General features: G+C 39.8%; 1 protein-coding gene across 7 annotated transcripts in view; it reads left to right on the plus strand.

The window, feature by feature from the left end:
- Positions 1-16,515, plus strand: part of MBNL2 (muscleblind like splicing regulator 2) — a 397,414-nt gene that overhangs the window by 11,230 nt on the left and 369,669 nt on the right. For all 7 annotated transcript variants that reach the window (XM_074021290.1, XM_065533403.1, XM_074021292.1 and 4 more), the window contains exon 2: positions 267-363. The gene's annotated coding sequence lies outside the window, so the exon portion shown is untranslated. The remainder of the gene's footprint in view (positions 1-266; positions 364-16,515) is intronic.

A 16,515-nucleotide genomic window follows, 5' to 3' on the forward strand; every position in this document is an offset into this window, starting at 1 on the left:
CAAAACACAAGCTCAAAGATAACATGTTTAGGAATTTCAAGATAGCCACAGCAGAACATCAAACCAAATGAGGGACCCTGTTAAGCGTGGGACCCTGGGATACTGTTCAGGTAGCACACCCAGGAAGTCAGCCCTGGCCTTGAGTTAGGAAGTCATTTGTTTGACTGTCTTCAGGTACAACCCTGGAAAAGTTAGCAAAGTTAGGAACCTTTTCAGAAATATCAATTAAAAGGAAGCATTTAAGTCCCTATTTCTTATGTTTATAGATGACGAGATACATCAAATATTGGTTCATTTCGATTGAACTCATCCAGATGGCTTCTGTTATCTCCAGTTCCCTGTTGGATGCCACAGAATGATTCTGTAAGTTATGAATGAGCTGGATGGTTGCTATCTTCTGTTGTAGTTTTTTCTCTGATTGACTGCATGCACACAAGCGTCTCAGCTCCTTTAGTCTTAGGTGGCAAAGCCATAATCTTTCCTCCATTCTGGGTCATTCTAGCTCAGAGCCCTGAATGATGACATCTTTTGGACATTGCATTTCTACATGTGTAATTTCTTAGACACTTCATCCCAGGTGGGCTCTTTGTACACTGGATGGCTCTCCATCCACAGGGAGACAAATTATAAATAATTATGTCTTAAGAGACAAAAGGGGAATTGAGAAGATCTTTGCAAATTTACCCAAAAGGCGCCATGTGGTCATTCCACAACATTGTGTACACACACACACACATGGTTGGGGGGTGCAGGAAAAAGAGAGAAAAAAATGAGAAGTAAAAAATAACTGTTTCCTTCCCTGAGGGCTTTGAAATAGCAAATTATCTATTTGCAACTGACATTTTTTTAAGCTGACTGTGTGTACAATTCAAGCTTTCATTTTGTGAAATTACTGGAAACGAGGGGGATACTAGGACTTTGCAAATAATCTGTTCTCAGACATAACAGGCCAGTTGCCAACCGCTCCTTACTTCTTTCACTGTCTTCAAAGAATGATCTTGCTGCATATCAACAGAAATAATCATGGGTAATATGTACATGTTTCTCTAGTCTGCATTCCTGCTACATGAGTCTTTTTGTGTACTGTGGAGAGCTTAGGAAACAAGCTCTTACCCCTCAGCCATTTTCCTGGGAGCAAGGAATGAAGATTAGACAGGTCTGTGGCATTCAGGAGCATAGTGTGCTGGGTTCTGAGGTTGGAGTAGTGGTGTCCATTCCTCCTCTCCTTGCCCTTGTGGACTGACCCCAGCCACACGTGTGCAAGGATAAACAAAGGCCAGTCTAGACTTGCCTCTGCTGTTGCTGTCAGTCTCTCTCTCTCTCTGTGACCTATACTCTGCATGTAGCCAGATACCAAAGACGTGGTACCTACAGCTCAGCGAGTGCAGTGGGCAGGGCTGAGTCTAGAGCACTGCAGAAGGGCACCATGTCCTCAGGGTGTCTCAGATCCTCCTTGGGGAACTTCCCCAGGCACTCAGCATTCTCCATGACTAGTGTTCCCATCAATCAACCAAAATGGCCACAGATTTTAACAGGGAGCCTACTAAAGATATGCTGATGACACGGGCAGGGCAGCCATTGGGTTTATAATAACAACCACCATATTTCAGAATTTAGCTCTGGGTATTTCTAACTGGATGGCCTCAAGCAAGTTATTAAATCCTGAAGGTTTCTATTTTCTCAATAAAAATAACTTCCTATCTACCTCCTGGTTTGTGGGAATATAGGAAAAATTTTAAAACTGTTCATATAATAATATACCATAAAAGAAACTGTTAAGTGCTCTTGCAATGCTAGGTATCACTATTAAGTGCCTAGCACCATGCCAGGCAGGGTGGAATAAAAATATCTAAGATTTCACACCTATCTAAAATAAGTTCACTATCTAGTTGGGAGGAAAGGCTTGATGCATGACAAAATGTGCTATTTTATGTCTACCTATTGGGTGTTATTAATGTCAAATAACACCTCGTTCTATGAGGTTCGCTCTCTTGTTATTCCCATTTTACACATGAGATCATGAGACAGGTTGAATAACTGTCCAAGGTCCAATAGCTGTGGGAGACCCAAAATATTAAACTCAAGAAATCTAACTTCAGGGCCCAAACTCCACCTTGATCCCGTGCTTTCTTCTTTTGTGGTACTAAATGAATGCTACAGACAACAATTAAGTGGACTTAGTTATGGAGGAAATCAATATGATAATCCTCTCAAAGATCCTACCTGAGTATCTTTCCCTCAGAGCCCTATTTTTAGCTGTATGATAAGCCATAGTAAAAGCCTCAACATAAAAACTAAGCCTTCTTAATGTGGCTCCCCTTTGAAAGTCCTCAAAATCCGTCAGCCTATTCACAACGTAGAGCTCGTTTTGAAGGCCTTTATGGAACACTGAAGACTGGAGACTGACACTTTTCATCTTCCAACAAATCTCAAAGCATGTCCTAGAGATGCCAACACCTGTGCCCACACATAACCAATATGTGTAAATATGGTGCCAATAAACACCATATTTACTGGTATATCATATAGGGATATATTTCATCAGGTCTCCTTGCTCAAAAAGTACTGGTCCATTGCATTGTTCCTGTGAAGAAGTATTGATCATTGGTATGGAATAGAATTTAATAGCAATTCTCACTCTCGGTGGCAGGGGGATCAGAAGTGTATGTTAGATGATAAGGGGCATTTTTTTAAATATATAAACAACAGAAATGTATTTCTCACAGTTCTAGATGCTGGGAAGTCCAAGATAAAGGTGCCAGCATATTCAGTGACTGTTGAAGGTCTACTTTCTGGTTCATAGATGGTCATCTTTTCATCTTTTAAAATTTTTTTATCATTATTAATTTATTATTATTCTACTTTAAGTTCTGGGGTACATGTGCACAACGTGCAGGTTTGTTACATAGGTATATATGTGTTGTGTTGGTTTGCTGCACCCGTCAACTCATCATTTACATTAGGTATTTCTCCTAATGCTATCCCTCCCCAGCCCCCAACCCCATGACAGGCCCCGGTGTGTGATGTTCCCATCGATAAGGGACAATTTTTAACATACCAAGGGCAGCAAAATTCAAAATAGAATTCCTTGTGAGAAGGAATGTGACAAACATTAAGAGTCATCCCATATTTCTTCTAATATCTGTGAGAGTTCACTGGACCCTGAAACCTTGCTTGTAGTTTTTGGTGCCTTCTAAAATTAATAGAATCTTGGCATGAATGCCCCAGTTCTTTTTTTCTTTTCTTTTCTTTTTTTAGATGGAGTCTCGCTCTGTCCCCCAGGCTAGAGTGCAGTGGTGCGATTTCGGCTCACTGCAAGCTCTGCCTCCTGGTTTCAAGTGATTCTCCTGCCTCAGCCTCCCAAGTAACTGGGATTACAGGCACCCCCCACCATGCCCAGCTAATTTTTGTATTTTTGGTAGTCTGGGATTCACCATCTTGGCCAGGCTGGTCTTGAACTCCTGACCTCAAGTGATCCACCTGCCTCAGCCTCCCAGAGTGTTGGGATTACAGGCATGAGCCACTGCACCCAGCCGACTGCCCCTAATTCTGACTCTATTAATGACTACTGTGCGTTCATTTCAGCTCGATCACCCCACACTGCAAAACGAAATGCTAAAGCCAGATCTTTAAGGATTTGGGATAGTGATGCTGAAATGCCATAGACCTCCTCTTGAAAATGGGGTATTTTTCTCTGAATGCCTTTTTAAGTGAGTTTTTCATGAATTTTCAATTAATGCTTAAATATTGAAGACTAGTCTATTCAATCTTTCCAGCACACTTCACTGGACACCAGACTTACACAGTTCTCCCTGTGTTCAGGCGACCACTTCGTAGACATTTACTATTTCCTTCCATCCCAAGGACAGTTCACCTTGGTAGGGTGGTTCCTCAAAACCAGATATCACAATGGGGTGACTCAAAGTCAGACAACTTCCCAGCACTTTCTTGAGCAAATTTCTAAGAGATATAGAGCAAGTGGACATTTGACATCAACCAGGTATTTGGCCAAAGAGCTCCTGGAGGTCAGCAGAAGTCAGATACCTTTGGGTATGCAGTAAGTTCGGAACTTTTGTGCTCTGAAAGAACAAGTTTGAATTAAGACAGGCCCTTTAAGGATCCAATAAGGAACCACGGGCCAGTCTCAGGATGACCTGAACACAAATGTTTCAGGAAGTTCTAAACACAGCAAGATTGAGAAGGACCATCTCACATGAATTACTGGCCGGGGTTTGTCTTCTCCACTAGACTGTAAGTCTGTATCTTGTTCACTTCTGTTTTTCCAGTGCTGACTACACAATTTGGTGCATGGTAACCATAAAACAAGGTAGAGTAGTTATTTCACGGAGTGCGTGTCTTTGGAGACCAGGCCTGGTGAGGCATTAACAGACCTGAATGTTTTTATGCAACACGATGGCATTGGAGACCATTATCTTAAGTGAAATAACTCAGAATCATAAAGTCAAATACCTCATCTTCTCACTAACAAGTGGGAGCAAAATAAGGTATACACATAGACATAGAGTGTGGAATAATGGACATTGGAGACTCAGAAGGGAGAGAGGACGGGAGGAGGGTGAGGGATAATAAATTACTTAATGAGTATAATGTACACTATTCTAGTGATAGTTACACTAAAAGTCCAGACTTCACCAATATGCAATATATCCTTGTTAAAATACTGAACTTTTACCCCTTAAGCTTATGCAAGATAAAAAATTTTTAAAAATTGTTTTAAGTTTTCACGTTGTCCTTTCCTTGGGGCCAACTCTGGTGACTCCTGAGTGTGAATATGCTTAACGGAAGCAGAGAAGAGTCTGCATTTCTGTAGCCTCCTTAAACAGTTCCCAGAGCAAACTTACTCCAGCTGTCCCCTAGAATGAGTCTCAATTTGTATTCAGGTTTTTTTTTTCTTTAATTTCAAAGCTAAGCTTGTTAACCAAAATGGAAGAGATTTAAATAGATTCACCAGTGACCCTTAGCTTTGTGGGAAATGTGCCTGTGTGTCCAGATAGCAATAAAAATTTCCAACCCAGGCAAGTTAGAGGCGGTAGAAGGCGCTCCCTTACAGAACTAAAGCAGCCCCGTGTTTTGGTATTGGCGTTGCTGATGTTTGTTATATAACATTCTTTATTTTTAATTGGCTCTTCTGTTTTCCTCCTCAAATCAATTTGTTAGTAGGGATGCTGAAAGGATTAAGGATTTATGTTAATTTGGATTTTGTGGGAGAATTATTCCACATGTAGAGTCTTTCGGCTGGATGGATTTATAGGGGTTACAAATGTTTCCTCTCCCGTCTCCAGATGCAGAGGCTTTAAATTGTCATGAGAATTGAAATTTTATCACACTGTTCTTTCCCCCAAAGAAGGGTAAATTCCCTCAGCGAATCAGAAAACTTCCCATAAATTCCCTCAGTGAGTCAGTAAACTTCTCCTTTGGTCCCAATTCATGTTGAAAATATTAAGCATGCGAAGACACGTCTTATTAAATACTTTTTTGCAGGTACAAAACCACAACTATGTGCATCTTCTCAGTTATTCTCACAATACCCCTATGAGGTGACATGATATTGTTCACCCTTTTACACGTAGGGAAACTGAGCATCAAAGAAATTTTTCAGCTTAACCAAGGCCAAACAGATTGTACCAGCCATTAGCTCATTTTCTCTGAGCTCCACACTCACCCTTCTTTATCGTAGTTTGTGAAATGCGCTCCACAAAACTCATGTCTCTCTGCCGGCCAACAGAGAGCCCAGGAGGGAGGCAACGAGACCTGCATTCCTGTCCTAGGCCTGCTGTTTACAAAGTACCACAGGCTGTGTGGCTTAAACAGCAGAAACTTATTCTCTCACTATTTTGGAAGATGGAAGTCCGAAATCAGGGTGTCTGCAGGGCCATATTTCTAAGGCTGGAGAAGAGAATCCCTTTTACAATTCCTTCTTCTTGCTTCTGGGTTTGCCAGCAGTCTTTGGCATTCCTTGGCTTATAGATGTGTCCCTCTGGTCTCTGGCTCCATCTTCCCTCAGGGTGTCTGTGTCTTCCCATGGCATTCTCTTGTGTGTGTCTGATTTGTATCTCTTCTCCTCTTCTATAAGGACACCAGTTATTGGATTAAGGGCCCACACTACTCCAGTATAACCTTATCTTAACTTAGGTCTTAATTATGTCTGCAAAAACCCTATGTCCAAATAAGCTCATATTCACAGCTACCCGTGGTTAGGACTTCAATATATCTTTTGGGGAGACATCATTTAACACACCAGGACTGTCCTTTTTCTCTGCTTTAGTTTTCCTTCTGAGATCTATTCACAGGGCAAGTGGTGGTCCCAGCAGAGTTCACTGCAGTGGCTGAGGCTGTCAGGGTCTCAGAGCATGTAGGCACATGGAAGTCCTTCTCCCAGGACAGGTGTTCCTCCAGCTGCTACTCCTTCAGCCCAGAGGCCCCCAGTCTCAGCCCTGCAGGGTCCTCCTCAAGATCTCCGCATTCCTCCCTAGTTCACATCTCCCTCAGTCTTCACATCACTAGCTGCTGTCTACACCTGCTACTCCTGTTAAACCTTAACGTTCTCTTTTGCCCCATCTGCTAGCTAACTGTCTTTTATCAAGTCAACAATTCTTTCCATTAAATTTTCTCCATTAAAATATTTAGTGTCTAGCACAATTTCAAGAGAATGGAAGGATACAATTTTTTGGCATTTTTTGCTAATATTTGGAAAGTGTTTACTGTTATGTTTTATAATTAATGTATACATGTTATGTTATACTAAAACTGTTTCTTTCCTATTGTGAATCTCAGTTTAAAAAGAATTTTCATTATCTATTGTCTGACTATAATCATTTTTGTATTTTTGTTACATTTCTGTGTGGTGCATTTGAAAAACTTATTTTAATTAAAAATTAAAAAAATTAGAAAACAGCAAAAACCCTAAACCATGGCACACAGGTGGTGGTTTAGGAATTTATACTTAAGGCAGTGTGGTGTTGGGATCTGTGTCTCCTGAACTGTGTCACAGGAGAAAGCACTGGAAATTTTAACAGATTTTTTTCTATACCATGGTAAAATAGCACAGAGAAAAGTCATCCCTTCTTGCTGGTTTCCTGGGAAAAGGCAAATAAATCTGAGAAGCTTCTAAAATTCTGTTGTGGTTTCTAGGCGTATCCAAGTGATGAAGAGCACCACCACTCTCCTGCTTGTACTAATCACCAGTGCCGCACACTGGTTGGTAGTCATTAGGGCTGTTTACAGGCACCTGTTTTTATCTACTGTTGGGCACATGGCACCATTGCCTCTGTTAACCTCTTTGAAGTGAGCTGAGGCCATGACTTCCTTTGGCCAATGAGATGTGAACAGAAATGACCCTGTGTCATTTCCAAGTGGAGATTTAAGAGTGAATGCATAACTCGCCATGTCCATTTTCCCTGCTCTGTCAATCCTGGAGCATATGTCAAAACACAACATCCATCAGCCCATGTCCCTGAGTGACTACAGTGAGCAGAGCACCTGGCCAACCTGCATTGTGCATGCAGCGTTGAATGAGAAATAAATTCTTGTCGGACTGTGTTTTTCCAGCAGCATACCAGGGCCTGCCCTACTTATTACACACAGATTCTCATATCCAGGGGCAATCTCCCAAGCTTTTTGTTTGTTTGTTTGAGAGTCTTGCTTTTTTGTCCAGGCTGGAGATCAATGACGTGATCGGGGCTGACTGCAACTTCTGCCTCCCGGGTTCAAGTGATTCTCCTGCCTTAGCCTCCCAAGTAGCTGGGATTACAGGCGCCTGCCACCACCCATGGCTAATTTTGTGTTTTTGGTAGAGATGGGGTTTCACCATGTTGGCCAGGCTGGTCTTGCTCATGACCTCATGTGATCCACCCAACTCAACCTTCCAAAGTGCTAGGATTACAGGCATGAGCCACCACGCCAGGCCAAGCTCATATATTTTTAAGAATTTTCTCACTTGTCTTCTCGGACATTGTGCTTTCTGGGAATTCCTTCACCCTCATTGGCTTCTCCTCTTTTGCAATTTTGTTGCATCCTTTTGCCATTCTGCTCTGTAAATGTTGAAAGGACTCAGGGCTCAAACTTCAGCCCTCTCCTTTATCTATACTCTCTCCCTATAAAATCTTTTTTTTTTTTTTTTTTTTTTTTTTGAGATGGAGTCTGGCTCTGTCGTCCAGGCTGGAGTGCAGTGGCCGGATCTCAGCTCACTGCAAGCTCCGCCTCGCGGATTTACGCCATTCTCCTGCCTCAGGCCTCCGAGTAGCTGGGACTACAGGCGCCCGCCACCTCGCCCGGCTAGTTTTTTTTTTTTTTATTTTTTTTTATTTTTTAGTAGAGACGGGGTTTCACCGTGTTAGCCAGGATGGTCTCGATCTCCTGCCCTCGTGATTCGCCCGTCTCGGCCTCCCATAGTGCTGGGATTACAGGCTTGAGCCACCGCGCCCGGCCTCTCCCTATAAAATCTTACTCAATCCCATGAAGTGAACGCATATCTGCCCAGAACTCTCCCTTAATTATCATACATATGTAATGAACTACCTATTAATCATCTCTGTCTGGATGTCTCATTGGCTACTTTAAATTTCAGATGCCTAACAATTTTTTATTCTGCACCATATCTGCAAAATCTGCATCTCATATAATTGTACCAGCATTTATTCAGTTGCCCAAACCCCAAACCTAGAAGTCATTCTTGATTCCAATCTTTGAATTCTTTCTCCCAGATTGCCATCCAGTTTGTAAGTCCTGTTGGCTGCAATTTAAACTATTTCCCAAATCTAATCACTTATCACCACATCTCCCCCAGTCAGAGTCACCACCAGCAGACACCTAGTAACCACCAAAGACTTGTTAGGTCTTTCTGCTTTCACTCTAGACTGCTAATATCTATTTTTCAGACAGCACTATAGTGTGCTTTTTAAAATATAAATTATATCATATTGTTCTCCTATTTCAAAAACCTCCAATGGCTTTCTGCTGCCATTGGAGGCAGCACTGATTTCTGTTCTAATGGATTTCTGTTAGAATAAAATCTAACTTCTGTAGAAAGAGTTAATTATAATACCCATATTTGTTAATTCAAAAAAATAATAACTGTATGGGAAGCTACAGGCCTCCACTCAGAGTTTAATAAGAAATCTTGAAAGAATTCAAGATAGATTGTTGGCATGGTTCTTGAGAAAACACCTCAACTGGCATTACTAGTTTATAGATAAAGAACAATATAGGTTTTATATATATATCTACATCTACTAGTTACTCACAAATTTAAGTGAAATCTTTGCTTATTCTTATGCCCTCATTGGGTGAATTTACATCTGTCTACTTACAGAAAAGGTTAGACCTTCTTAGCAATCTCGAAAGGGTTCTTAAAAGTTCCAAGGGCTATTGACATGTGTCCTTGAGACTAAGAATATCTACCAGAGGAAATCACATTGGTAAGATGGTTTTGGTGTAGAAAATCATGTTTGTTCACCTAAAATTGTAGACCAAGTTTTTCATGAGAGAATTTTACTCACCAATCATATGTTACTTACTTCACTCTGACCTCCCTCATCTATCTCTAATGAAACCAACCCCCATGAAAGGACTATGCAAATTCTTTTAAAACTAGAAACAGATCTAAGAAGTATTTTTTCCTTGTAATAATTTGCAAGCCGTAATAAATTGTTTTTAAAACACATTAGCATTAAAACACGAAGTAGAATCCCAATTTTTCACAGCACTTCTGACTTTGACTCACAAGGCCCTGTGTTATTTCATGAACACCTACCTCTGTGAAATCGTTTCCTCTTACTCTTTTCCTCCTTCACCACCTTTAGGCACACTGGCAGTGTTGATGTTTATGGAACACAGAAAGCTCATTTCAAATTTAGGGCCTTTAGCTTTTTGATTCCCCTGTCTGATCTTCCCAGACTCACACCTATTTAACATTCAGCTTTGGTTCAAATGTCAACTTTTCCTAGAAGTCTTCCAACAGTGCTTTATCTAGCTTTCCCAGCAACCCCCATCACCCTGGTTTTTTTTTCTCATTTTACTTATCAGAAATTGAGTCATTTGTTATGTTTAATTGCTTTCTTTCACTAGAATATAAATTCCATAAGAGAAAGAAACTTGTCTGTCTTTGATATGGTTCAGCTCTGTGTCCCCACCCAAATCTCACCTTGAATTATAGTAATCCCCATGTGTTGTGGAAGGGACCCAATGGGAGGTAACTGAATCATAGAGGCAGGTTTTTCCTGTGCTGTTCTTGTGATAATCAATAAGGCTCACGAGATCTGATGGTTTTATAAAGGGGAGTTCCCCTGCACATCCTCTCTTGCCTACCGCCATGTAAAATGTTACTTTGCCCCTCATTCACCTTCTGCCATGATTGTGAGGCCTCCCCAGCAATGTGGAACTGTGAGTCCATTAAAACTCTTTCCTTTATAAATTTCCCAATCTCGGGTATGTCTTCATTAGCAGCATGAGAACAGATTAATACAGTCTTGTTCATCCATTTCCTTCTCTGAGTCTTGAGCTCTGTTTCATCTGTAGCTGGCCATATAAAAAATAGTGGAATGAATAAGTATTTATAACTTCAAAAACATCTTAATAGATAGTAATAACACAGTATTAGCTCATGTATCTAGATGGATTGGGTCCAAGGACAATTCCATAATAAGAAAATTGCCTGGTTCAAGAGACAATTCTATAAAAAGAAAATTGCCTGGTTCAAGGGTTTAGAACACATCTTTTGTGGGCCACAGCTGTATGTAGGTATAGCTGATTTGTGTGTTTCATATTAAAGTCCACTTGAAAATCAACTATATTGATCTACCTGTGAATTAGCAAGGACTCAGCCAGCAATCTCAAGATTGGAAAATGATTCTTGCTGCTGTACATTTTGAAAATTAGACTGAGCTGGTACTATACATAAGTAAAGTTTGTTGAAATAACTAGGATTCCGTAAAACCCCCCTGCTAAGAAACTTCTCAGCATGTCTATCTGCAGTAACAACTGTACCTGAATAAAACTTGGTGGATGCAGAAGGTTGTGGTCTCATCTTTTGGTTTTGGTTGGCTCGGGAGCTAGTGTAGAGCATGGCCAAAGACTTGCTCTTCAAATGGACAAGGTCTGCATAAAGGAAACACAAGCCCCAGTTGGTGTTAGACCCTCAGATCTGGATGCGTCAGTCAGACTCTAAAAACCAGCTGGAGGAAAAACTGGAGTAATCTTTCAATATGAGTTCTAATTTATATTGTTTGTCATTTCTAGCAGAGATTCAAAATGGCTGCGTTGCCCAGAAAAATAATGCCTGACTTCTATTAGCAGAAGGAAGTGAATATCTGTTTCTTAAAAGCTTGGTAGGATGCACTTGTACCACATTTGTGGCCTGGGCTTTTTGGTTATTACAATGTCAATTTTTTAAGATGGCTTTTAGTTCATTTGTGTTTTCTACTTCAGTTTTTTAAAACTGTTTTTGCTAGAAATTTATCTTTTTCATCTAAGTTTCAAAGTTTATGGTGACTTAGTTGTATAACCACACACAAACATACACATGCACACTTAGAATGTCTGTTTTATATCTAGTTATTTCCCTGTTTTAATTCTGCATCTGTTGTATTTGTATCTTCTATCAATCTCTTGTTTCTCTTTTGGCATCTTCAGGGCTGGCCTGGATGTGCAGGGAAACTGGCAGCCGGTGTGTAGTTGACCGTCTCACCCGTGATGTTTTAGTTTGCTTTTAAAAAGTATTCACACATCATTTTATTTTTACTAGTCATTGGATATTCTGAAAAAAATCAAGAGAGAGATTTTCTGATGGTTGAAGCACTGACAGCTGGAGTGTTTTGATGCAGGTTTTGCGGTCATAGATGGGCCCTGTCTGTAGATATCTATTTCCCTTTTTAAAATCCCATTTGAAAATGAGTTTAATTAGGAGCAAACAACAAATTAACACATTTTAGTATTTTACCTTGAAATTCCTTACAAATTTATTGATATTGTTTCATCTAATGTCAATACTTTTATCCACATATTGTTTACAAATGAACTAATTTTAGTTTATCAATTAGTTGTTCAAATCTGTCCTTGGAGCAGATTAAAATGTATTGAGTTTCTGATGAGGCAGGCATTTTTTGATAGGCTGACTTTTTTTTTTTTTTTTAACTTCAAATCTGACTGAAACAGGTTTAAATGTATAACATTTTATCTGTTTCTGCCCTCTTATATGAGTTTAATCTTTCAATATGATTATGAAACTGACCTGAATTACTCCATTGGACAACATGGAGAAGTAGGATTCTGCTAATTTTGCTGGTACATATGTTCGATAAAAACCTAAGAATATATATATATAAAAATCCCCCATATGGTCGATACAAAAAAGTGTTGACACGTTGCTGCTCTGTTTCTCTGCGAATCTTTTACCTCTGCCATACTATGGCCTGACCAGGTGTGCAAACTTCCCTTTTAAAACTACAAAGAGGGCCGGGTGCGGTGGCTCATGCCTGTAATCCCAGCACTTTGGGAGGCTGAGGCGGGAGGATCACGAGGTCAGGAGATTGAGACCATCCTGGCTAACATGGTGAAATCCCATCTCTATTAAAAATACAAAAAATTATCCTGGCGTGGTGGCAGCGGGTGCCTGTAGTCCCAGCTACTCAGGAGGCTGAGGCAGGAGAATGGCATGAACCCGGGAGGCTGAGCTTGCAGTGAGCTGAGATCAGGCCACTGCACTCCAGCCTGGGTGACAGAGAGCAAGACTCTGTCTCAAACAACAACAACAACAACAACAGAAAAACACACACACAAGGAGGTATAGGCTGAATATGTACTGACGATAGGGCAAATCATGGTTATTGTTGTCATTTTCTAGAAACACACTTGCAGTGGTTATTTTTATTAGGTAAATTTTTGCTTAATGTGATTTAAGTGATCCCACTTAACATATGCTGACCTTTGGGATCTTCTTCTATTTAATCTGTAATTTAATGCCTGTTGGTTAATATTTTTAAGATATAGCTATTTTAAAATCAGAAAACAAAACCATTCATTTGGAATCCTAAAAGGACTCTATTCTAATGCAAAAAATGACTTTCTATTTTTTCTCTTGAATTTTTCAGTATTCAATGGCTAGTAGAAACAGAAGTAAATTAGAAATTTTTGCTTTACTAAAAATTTTTTCTTCTTAATTTTGAAAGAAAGTTTATAAATTTTAGGGTTGCCTGGCAGATTCATTTTGCCATCAAGTTGGCTATGATGAAATAACTGATATTTTTAAGGTTCTTTGTTTTATTTATTTTACTCTCACTCCTCCTCCAGATAATCATTCAGGATTAATATGAAACATTTCATAACACTAACTAAATGTAATAATAATAATACTTAAATATATAATGATACTAAAAATAATACTTAATCATTAAATAATAATTATTCTTAAATATGTATTACTTAATCATACACAGAGAGTGCTTACTATGTGCCAGAGACCATGCTAAGCATTTGTACTATTAGTTCATTTAATCCTCTTGACAACCCTATAATATAGATATGATTGTCTTCATTCCCACCTTACAGATGAGAAAACTGAGTCACAAAGAAATGTGGTTGCTTGCCTAAGGTTATTGCTGTTAAGTGGAAGAGTTGAGACTCAAACCCAGCTCTACACCCTAGAGTTCATGTGTCTAATCGCCATGCTATATACTAGCATGGTTGACTGTAATACAAGTTTGTTGTTCATTTGTCTGTTTTGTGCCTTTGTACAACTGGAATTTGAATCTTGTCCTACATCATGCCAAAAACTACTGGTAAACTCATGTTTTTCCATTTCAAAATATCCTAGAAATGTGAGGTCCTCTAGGCAATTTTCTGACCTGCTCACTCATTTTGGTTAGAATCTCATATGTATGTTACTCAAATAGTAAATAAAATATGCTCATCAGTAAGAATATACAGTGCAACACTTTTAAAATAACGTAATTGTGGCAAATAGAACCATTGTTATTGGTCAGTGTTGTGTTGACTAAAGGTTCATATAAACTCAGCAAGTTAGTTGTGGCTGAAAGTGCTTGCTTCCACCAGCAGATGTCACTGTTGTCTCTTAGAGCTGAATGTTTAGCGTTGACTGAAGGTTATAATGGAGAACAAGAGCTATTTCATTAAAAGTTCTGTGAGGCACTGCGTACAAGCAATGTTGCTTTGGCATGAATACAAAAAAAAAAATCACACAAAATGGGAAAACAATCTGTCTCCTTACTTCTACAAAGTACTGTAAGTTTCAGACCACCTGGTGTCCCTCTGACACCTCAGAGGCAGCAGCACGGTGGATGAGGAACATGGCAAAGCCTCCTCTGTGATCTGCATGGATCCAATCTAACTCGGTGCAGCCCGTAGGACTCCACGAGTTGAGACCACAAGGGCTGGGAAACAGACAGCCGTGGCCACAGGGTGGTAGTGAACTAAACTTGTTTCTCAGCGCATGCGAAGCACTCTCTATTAATTCCTAGAAATAATTGAGAGAGAATTTGCAGAGCCTGAAGGTCCTATACTAAGAGGTGGGACCAAAAGCGGTGGAAATGAGGCTGATCGAAAGGCATTCTAAGCATCTCTGCTAGATTCTGAGAGTACAGGTATAAACCAGACACAGCCCTGGGCCCTGCGCTCACCCTGAAGGCAGCAGGAATGTGCAAGCTCTCTGGCAAGCCAGAAAAATGTGGCTGTGGCCTTTGTACACCTTTATTCCCCAAAATATCCTATTACTTTTTGAAAATAGATTTAAAAGAGGAGTAGCCTTCTGAAAAATCACCATGATATTGGTGATTTTTATCACCAATCATATTTGCTTTCAGTAACATTTGGATAAAGTCATCAATTATTTGAGGCATTCCATGATCAATTAATAAGATCTGTTAAACTGCATCACCTGTAGATGTATATCTTAGTTGAGGTTTAAAAAATATCTGCTACTCCAAAATGTTTGCTTACATTCTAGCAAATTCTGTTGCCTATATGGGAATATATTCTGCTTAAATTCGAAGACATTGTTTTCTGGTGCATTAAGTAAAACTCTTCTAAGATCAATCAATACACTTTTCTAACTTGGTCCTGTGATTTCAAAAGCTCATTCAGCAAAAGGACAGGATGTCGGTCTTTACCTCTGGATGTGGGTTATATTTTGGTCAAATTGGTTGGTAATAAGAAGGTAGCTGGACGGTGACTGTCAGCACTAGGAGGGGAGCAAAGGGTCTGCCTTCACTTAAACTAATGTTCAAAATTATATCTCATGAGAAACACACATTCCTAGGTCATAAATAGTTTGGAACTAAATGGTGATGCTTACTTTGTGGAATGATTCTCTAACAAAATAAAACATTCACTGTGATTGCACTGCCCTGGCCTTTCAGCCAAACCTTTCTCCTGAGGTTCAAACCCATACATCCTGAATGCCTACAGAATATTACCATTCAGATGACTCCAGGCATCCCAAACTCATAAGGTTATCAGAACCTTCATTTAAAACTGAATTTCTTTTTTGTGTGTACATTCCATAAGTATTCCTCTTCGAGACATCCTTAAACTAAAAATGTACTCATTCCTGCCTAAGATCCCAATTTAACTGGATGTCCTATTATTTTATCTGACAACCTTACAAACTCGACATGTCTATAATAGAACTTTTCATCTTATCATATAAAGCCACTTCTCTCCCTCTGGAATTAGGAAATGGCACCACCAACCACCTGCATGCCTTTCTCACACATTAAACCCATTCACTCATTAAATTGTTACACATCTGTTTAATTATAACAGCTCTTAAAATTTAACAAACCCACCCAGTTTTTCTCTGTCTCTACTGAACCTCCCCCTGTCCCAGCTTGGTCATCATCATATTTCATCTTCATTACTGAATCAGTCTCCTTCTTTCTCCATATCATAGCCACAGTGGTCTCCTCAGTCTACAACCTCCTCATACATGAAAACCTCTACATAAAACCATCAAATGGCTCTCTAGGGTGACCAGTTGTTCTGAATAGTCCAGGGCTATTTCAATTTGGCACTGAAAATCCTGTGTCTTGGGAAAGCACTCAGACCCAGGAAAACTAGAGTGGTTGGTGACCCTATTTCAGGTAAAGCACAAGTTCTTAGTCTGGTTTATAAGACCCTTTGTGCCTTCTCTGACCCCCTAATTACTTTGTTAAATGTTATCTCTTGTCTCTTATCTACTCACAGTCTGTATTCCAGTCATGTTAATTTTCTGTCCATTAAAAAAGAATTCCATCTAATCTTTTGCATCCCTAGGCTGTAGTACTTTCCTGTCTGAAAGATGTCCATCATCTGCCTTCCTTTCTGCTCCTCTGGTTCCCTGTCTATGCCATCACACATTCTTCCTAGTTCCTACAAGTTATTTAGGTTTAAATTTAGACATTTTGTTCTCTAGAAAGTCTTTTCTGAACCCTCAATATGTTACAGCACACCTCCCATGAGCACCCAAAGCTTCTGGGATTTAATATGGTAATTTCACTTATGTTC

This window comes from Macaca fascicularis, chromosome 17 (assembly GCF_037993035.2).
Source record: "Macaca fascicularis isolate 582-1 chromosome 17, T2T-MFA8v1.1".
Classification (NCBI taxonomy): Eukaryota; Metazoa; Chordata; class Mammalia; order Primates; family Cercopithecidae; genus Macaca; species Macaca fascicularis.